The sequence below is a fragment of the Manacus candei genome, unplaced genomic scaffold, assembly GCF_025592945.1.
Source record: "Manacus candei isolate 608988 ecotype Guabito, Panama unplaced genomic scaffold, ASM2559294v1 h1tg000114l, whole genome shotgun sequence".
Lineage (NCBI taxonomy): Eukaryota > Metazoa > Chordata > Aves > Passeriformes > Pipridae > Manacus > Manacus candei.
In genome coordinates this window covers 1,834,851-1,843,304 of record NW_026138162.1, presented here as the reverse complement: position 1 = coordinate 1,843,304, position 8,454 = coordinate 1,834,851, and the positions used below count along the sequence as shown (strand labels likewise).

Sequence of the window (8,454 nt, the reverse complement as noted above, 5' to 3'; positions counted from 1 at the left end):
GATACACACACACAGGTGGGGGCTTTCTCATTTTTTTCCTCTGTCTTTTTGTCTCCCTTTTTTTTTCCCTTTAATTTTTTTCTCTCTCTCTTTTTTTTTTTTTTTTTTTTTTTTTTTTTTTTTCCCCTTGCATAAAATGAGATTGTACAGAAGCTCCTGCTTTGGGGACCAGGTGCTTGTTGTGACTTAGCTATTGAATGCAGCAATTAAGTAAATTCTAAAAACTAATTTGTCTAAATTATTAAACAAGACCCTCAGGTAACTGCATTTTCATAATCTGTTTACTATATGACAGTAATCATCAAAATATTGTACAGAAGAGTTATTAAAGGAAAGGTTAATGTATGCAGCACCTGGAGAACTCACTTTTTAAATGATTTTGCATTGCCTTCTCTTAAGGCATGAGATTAATAAAGACATACGCTGGAAAAACAGTGTAAATTCAAGAATACTGCACTATTGTAGTGTCAGGTTGATTATTGTATCTTTTTAACTATTTAAAACTAACAGCAAAAGTAAAAAGATGCCCAATTGTACATGCACAGTTATTCTTTGAATGTTAGGTAGCAGTCCAGATATTCTGTACTAGTAAGGTGTGAAGCACTATCAAATGAAGGACATCAAATGTATGATGTTCTAAATATAGTGACATTAAGTATTTTACTATGTTACAGGCAATATCATAAATCATGTGAACTTTTGAGTCAAATCAGTGTTAGAATTGCTTTCCCACTAATGAATATTTTCATCTCTGACCTTTAAGTCACAAAAAAATCCAACTGCTGTGTAGAAAAATGCAAAATCTGATCTGACACACATTTGTATCTTTTGTTCTATATAAACTTTTTTTTAATCTATCGAAACTAATATTTTATTTCAATGAATAGGAATTCAATATTTATTCACAGTAAATTATATACCACATGAGTTTATTTATGGTCTGCTATTCCTCATGACCTTAAAGGAAAAAAAAAAGAATTTTTTTTAAATTATTACTCAGTTTGTTCTCTTTGAAAAAAATAAACCTGCAAAACAAAAGAACAAACAACACTATACCAAAAAAAAACAGGAAAAATGAAATATAATCAAATAGAGTTTAGCTTAATCTGTAAGACATGAAAGATAAGATTTCTATAATAAACTTGATAAACAGCTCTGTTATTTCTTTGTGGTTCTTTCACAATTTTTTAGAGACTCAGGAGATTAAATTCTGTGGACTTAATAAACAGCAGTTCTGTGTGGGGATCTGGAGGCTAACCTATTAGTCAAAACATACTTTAGGCCAAAATGAAAGCCTCTGTTCATTATTTCTGCTCAGAAAACATGGGAGTTCAGATGGAAATGTATATAAAAAAAGATTCATTGTTATTCAAAGTGACAAAACTGAATTACAGATCAGAAAAAATTAATTTGGACAATGGGAATGCCAGCGTTGCTTTTGCTGATTAATGATCAAGGTAAGACATAGTAATTGCTAAAAAGATATGAGTTATAAGGAAAAGAATTATTGATGATATAAAGTATGCTTAGATGTATCATATGTAAAAGTTACATTCTCCTTAATATTTAATGCTATAAATAGTCTAGATGACATATTGTCGACAAAATTTGATTATATTGGCTGATTCAGCCTGAAAAAGTCCCTAATTTCCAGTATTTGGTTAATCTTAACCTGATGAATTAAAGTTCTATACATTTTTTATCTTTATGTAGATATCCTTATGTATCCCTTTATACCTTAACAGAGAGTATCACTCACAGATAACCTGTTAGACCATCTTTAATGGTAGACTGCCATACTTTTACAAAGTCTTCAGTGTTCATAAAGTATGTTCTCCTATAGTGATAATACAACACCTATGCTTTATGAACTAAATAGTAACTTATATTAGTAGAAAATTTACTTAGAAAGTGTAATACAAATGCTAATTTGGAATATTAGTGGAGAATATTTCTTAGTAAATGGCCCATAAAATTTGACATTTTCTTTATAAAATGTCTTTTTTTTTCTGCAGTAATATATGATAAATTAATGTTTTGAAATTGAACTACTTATGAATGTATTGGTAAATTATCAATTTGTTCTTGCTTCAAAAATATCTATCACCAGTATTTTTAAAAACATGTCTGAATTTGGAGATCTATGCTAGAGCAAAAGTAATAGTTGTAGATAACAGAACAGTTCCATGATCCTAATCAAGTCAAACAGCATTTTTCACACTTCCCCATGCTGTCACACATGGGTTATAAGCAGTTTGAAATAGAAATAGTGAAAAAAATTATAAGATTTAAATCAAACAATTCAGAAAAAAAAAATCTGTAAAGTCATTTCTTTAAATGAAAAATTATTTAAAGAAAATAAATATTTTGAATAAGTTACAAGAGCTCAAAGAAGAGTGTGCATGACTGTGTTTAAAATTCAAGAACACAAAATTCTTATACTCCTATCATAGTGCCTTGAGTTGTATATATGAAGAGAAAAGCTTGTTAATTCTCATGCCTGGCACAGACTGTTGTTGTCAGTGATATTTTTTGCCATCATAGTTTCAAATTCAAATCACATGGAAAAAGAAAGAGGGAAAGAACAAGAAAATGAAGAAGTTTCCAATGATTTTCAGTAACTAGCTGTATTTCTTTCTATAACCTAATATCAATCAATGTAGCAATAATGCTGAAGAATCTTACTAGAGTGGATATTTTAGTCCTCAAGCAAAGGGAAACTCAGTTTTATTAGTATATATTTCCCATGAGCTGAAATCATTATTGCATTTAATTGCTTGACAATTACTTCTGTCACATCAATCTAATGGTTAAACCAATTATTTATATTACAAAACATAGTTCTGCACCAAACACTAATTGAAAAACACAAGCAGTTCTTCAGCATTGCTTAACCTATAAGTTATTAATATTGGAAGGTCTAGGTTTAGAGATTTTGGGGGACATTAGAACTCAGGTGATAAGAGTTTTTAAAGATTGAATATATAAGCTCAAAATTATACCTCTAATAATCCTGTTTATGAGATGAATTTCAAGTTAGGTAGACCTGATAACTATCACAAATATTTTTTTTCCTTCTTAATTCAGGTTACAGGAACTACATGCTCTTAGGAGATTTATATCCACAAGATGGCAGCTCTGTTTGCATGGTCACTATTTTTTGCAATACTGAACTTGAAAATCACAACACAGGTTTTTTTGTTTGTTTGTTTGTTTGTTTTTAATTTTATAGTAAGTAGGCTTTTGTACCTCCTGAGGAACTTAAAAAAATCTCCAAACAATCCCAATAGTTATGCACTAATCAACCAGAGTGAAGAGGTAAAATTTGCTAGGTGTTGAGTAGATTATAAGAGGAATGTTTAACAGCACAAACTTTATTTTTAGAGTTTTGAAAGAATCTCCATTCAGACCCGTATGTTCTTCATGCTTCAATTTCTACACTATCAAACCCATCATAGCCTTTGACAGATTCAATTTATAGAATACAAAATATTCTACTGAGAAAAAAGGAAGTGCTTGTATGCCTAATGGTAAACTTAGGTTGATAGATTTCCTCTATAGATAATGATATATTTTATTTTTCTTAATATCTAAACTCATCAATAGTGTTCATTTATTTTACTAAAATCTAATAGATAGCTTTATTTTAAGGTAAAAAATTCTGAGATGTTTATATGTACAGATCAACTACATACAATGAATAACTGTTTGTGCCCTGTAAAATTAATAAAATACAAAAAAACATAAATAGTAGGTTCCAGCTCTCTTCCAGGGCATCACTCACAGCTGAAATGATTAGTGAGAATATATGTGAAAGCATTTTCTTTGACAATGAAACTCAGTAAATTAAAATGAAGTTTTACTAAAAAAATGCATAATTTCACATGGAAATAGTTTGTCAATTGGATGGTCATTTCAAAGGAAACTATTTGGCCTAGCTACCTGTCTATATGCAGTCTTTGATGGCACTTCTGGAGTGGAATCACTGGTCCCTCAGAGAGGAAGGAGTAAGGAATTCTGAGTTACCTAAAATTTGTCTTTGACCAAACCCCTTTGCACACATCATTATAAATCAGTGGATGGGAGCTTATAGAGTGTATTAAATGCAAAACTGATTGATGTGACTTGCCTCTTAATGAAAAAGACTAAAACTGTTTTTAAGTAGTGTGGGGCAGGAGTGAATGTACGAATGTTTATCATGGATCACTAACTTGGGCACTAACTCATTAACAAGGCAGCAAAGCAAAGATTCATGGCTTAGGGGCACATGCCTACTCTCTCAGTGTTTAGTATAACGAAAAAAGCACAACTTTGGGATGTGAAATTCCAACATCATGGTTTGTAACTTAGGTTGCATCAGCATTGACCGGGTTAAGGTGTGCAGCAGAAGAGACGTAGATTAAAATGGTCTAAAGAGAAAAGGTGGTATGATGGAAGGATAAAGGTAATTTGAGGTAGTTTAGACTTCTGTGAAGATAGAGCAAGCTGTCCAGTGCATGACATGAACCTGAACTCAGTCAGTTAGAGCAGATGATTCACTGCAAATTACAATCCCACAGTGACCGGTTCATATAGCCAACTGTAACAGCACACCACTTGTCAGAGCATTGTCTAAGAGCAGCTCTGGTCTTTCATCAGAGAATGTCAAAGTACATTTATGTCATGAAGTTACATTTTCATTCCATAAACTAAACTGTGAAAAGAGTGTTACAAGAAAAGGGTTTCAACTTTTGTCTGCATTTATATGGGGGGGGCGACATTCTATATCAGGATAAGTTGACTGTTTTTTCTGGTCTGCTATGTGAGGGTCTATTTTAATACAGGGATTTTAAAAAATAGGCAATTTTGTATGGATTGGAATAATGCAATAAAGATACCTGAGCCAAGAATTTGCAACATTCTAAAAAAACAATTATGCAAAGATTAAATTTTTACACTGAATAGAAGAATTATCAGAAAAATTTTAAATTTAACGTAAAAATGTCTACAGAGTTAGAAGGCTAAATCACTTTTTCAAAAGTGACTTAAACTCTAAGTTGCACATATCTATGACTCGGCTATTTTACTGCCTAGGTTCAGATATTGCTGGGCTAACTGTGAATGCACCAAAATATTCTCAGAGGAAAGGGCAGAACCATGAAGATGTACTCACTGGGCATCAGTCATGCCACAGAGAGCATGTGGAGTGCCTGTCCTATATGTTCAGTTAAGAGCAATATCATGTTTATTCAAAACAGAGCCTGTTTGAACTGCTGTTGCAAATCAGGAACACTCTCAGCTGTCTGACCTTCATTTGAGCATGACACAGATATCATCTAGATAGATTAAGAAATGTGGAAATATTTTTTTACTGCTCTGATGATCACATCACTGCAATACTTCAGCTGGTCACAAGATGGTCACAAGCATCTCCCTTGAGATGCATCAACCTTACCAAAATGACACAATTTTTTAAATGGCTACAATTTTTCCATAACTGGAATCTTCAGAGAAACATTTTACAAATCTGATTCCAGAACTAGATGGTATTCATACACAAACTCTGAAGAATTTTTGGATCTCAGAATTATTGGATGTCAGGGAAAAAATTTTTAAGAACACAATCACACAAATTTTCTGCATAGCATAGGTCCCAAAAAGTCTTTTGATACCTTTGGAAATCATCCCTTTAGCACCTAACTTCTATAATTGTTTTGAAAATCTTGTATTTATTATTCAATTATGTTTTGACTAATAAATTACTTAATTATGACGCCTACCATAGCCATATGGAAGATTTTGGAATGTTTAAGACGTCCCCTTAAGTTCCTTAAAATGATCATCTCACTCCATGAGGATCAGCACGGCCAAATCAGATATGGCAATGCACTTTCTGAGCCCTTTCTAATAAACAATGATGTGAAACAAGGCTGCGTTCTTGCACCAACCCTATTCACAGTCTTTTGGAGCATGATGCTCCAAAGGGCCACAGCAGACCTCGATGATCAGGAGTGTATCTACTTTCAATATTGTACTGATGGAAGCCTATTCAACCTAAGGCGACTGAAGGCCCACACTAAGACCTTAAACCATCTTGTCCGGGAGCTGCTTTATGCTGATGACGCCGCCCTTGTTGCACACACAGAAGCAGCTCTGCAGTGTTTAACATCCTGCTTTGCAGACGCTGCTGAGCTCTTTGGGCTGGAAGTCAGTTTAAAGAAGACAGAAGTTCTCTATCAGTCGGCACCTCAGGAAGTCTTCCATCATCCCCATATCACCATTGACCAATCAGAGCTCAAATCAGTTCAGCAGTTTAATTACCCAGGTAGCCTCATCTCCTTGGATGGTAAGATTGACGGAGAGACAGACAACAGGTTAGCAAAGCCATACAGTGCCTTCATAAAAGAGTGTGGTGAAATAAACACTTGAAGAAAAGTACAAAGATCAGTGTTTACAGAGCCACTGTGCTGTCTACTCACTTATATGGATCTGAATCATGGGTCATCTACCGCCACCACCTGTGACTCCTAGAACGCTTCCATCAACACTGTCTCTGTACAATCCTAAACATCCACTGGTCAGATTATGTGACCAATACATCTGTTCTAGAACAAGCAGCAGTCACAAGTATTGAGGCCATGTTGCTGAGAACACAACTGTGCTGGGCAGGACACGTCTCAAGGATGAAAGATCACCGCCTCCCTAAGGTTTATGGTGAACTTGCCACTGGCTGCTGCATGAGAGGAGCCCCAAAGAGAAGATACAAGGACTCCCTGAAACAACATCTCAGCCTTGGCCATATTGATCAACATAACTGGTCTACTCTGGTCTCCAGCTGAGAGGTCTGGAGACACGCTATCTTCAACACTGCTGATGCTTTTGAGAAAAGACAATGCAGAAGGAATTGTGCCTTGCAGAGTATACCACCTAAGGTGTCTTTCTGCTGTGCCTTTTGCAACTGGACATGTCTATCTCGTATTGGCCTTTTTAGCCACCAGTGCACTTGTAACAAACATGGGTAGAGCCCTTCCCAAATCCTTGTTCACAAAGCCGAGCCATGATGATGATGATGCCTAGATAAGGCATTTAAAGTTCAAAACCTGAAATGTTATTTGGTAAGTAAAAATATAAGAGGAAAAACTCATAATGACTTCACTCACAGGAGTCAGAACATAACCTAAATTATAATGTACAAACTTCAGAGCTTTTTTTTTCTAATTTCCATTTTGATAACACTATCTATGTGTGTAAGCCCAAACAGAAAGATCAAAAACACTGCTGGAAGTTCTGATTACTGTGTTGGATCGTTTATCCAAAGTAAGGATCATGGGGTAAAAGAATGAAAATAGTACTTTGAATAATAAATGTTCGTTTCTACATCTTGACCTGTAAGATAGTCGAACATCCTGGAGTGGCATTTTCAGACACTACTGCAGTGAAGGGAGGTCCATTAACATTTAAATCAATAAGCAAAGGCAATTTTTGTAGGTCCAAGTCTGAAACACTGGTCTTTGAGAACAGCCCTCACGATCACTACAGAATATGATTCAGGCATCCAGCTCTTGAAGATTTCCAGTGTTGAGCATGCCACATGCAAATTTACAGGGGATACCAAATGCATCACATGACATAGTGACCAGTGCACAAGCTGTACAACCCTTCCTCATTCACGCAGGGATTAAAATTGTTCCTGAGTGTCATCCTAACATGATGACATTTTTAGCTGTTCAGTTGAAAGTTCATCAGAGGAAATTATTCAGAATAAATGTCAGTGTTTGGTGTTTTATCTGGAGATTTTGAGCCAGTATGAAACGAAGAGCTTGTTTCTGTAGCTAGCATGACAGTATACAAAATCATGTCACACTAAAAAGGCAGAGGTTACTGATTGAGGTACAGTTCTGTGCTGACTGACCAAACAACCTTTCTGATGTGTTCAATCTAAAGTCAAATTTGAACTGACAAATAGCTACATTTTTGTTATTTATACACAAAAAGGTTGCTTCCAAACCCATGTATAGCAATATCTAATACAGTCATTGCATTCTTAATATATGTACACTGAAAATAGAGGAAAAATATATTTTAAAAAAGAAGATACTAAGCCAGGTACTTGTCTTCAGTAATGATTGCTAAGGAATAGCAGATATAAGACAAAGACCTTGAGGAGGATAACATATTAAGTGACTTAGTCTTGAAGACACTATCTTCATTCTGACATTGTTTTGAGAAACGGGAGAGGAAAAGGCAGGTGGTGTCAGAAGTCTCCATTAGTGGCCGAAGAGATGGTTTAAAAAACAACAGTGAATTGCTGTTATTTTTATGTTAATATACAAAGTTATATATATGATGTATGAAGCATATAGTATGTTATAAAATACATGTAAGCATATTTAAAAATAGAGTTTCTGATGGTAGTAAAAGAAAATAACAAAAAGATATTACTAGTACAAGTATTCAACATTGTTCAATAAAACT

The 8,454-nt window shown here is 34.3% G+C and overlaps 1 protein-coding gene across 3 annotated transcripts in view; it reads right to left on the bottom strand.

Moving 5' to 3' along the window:
* The window catches only part of MGAT4C (MGAT4 family member C), a 340,168-nt gene that overhangs the window by 139,506 nt on the left and 192,208 nt on the right, over nucleotides 1–8,454 (bottom strand). The gene's annotated exons all lie outside the window — the stretch shown is intronic.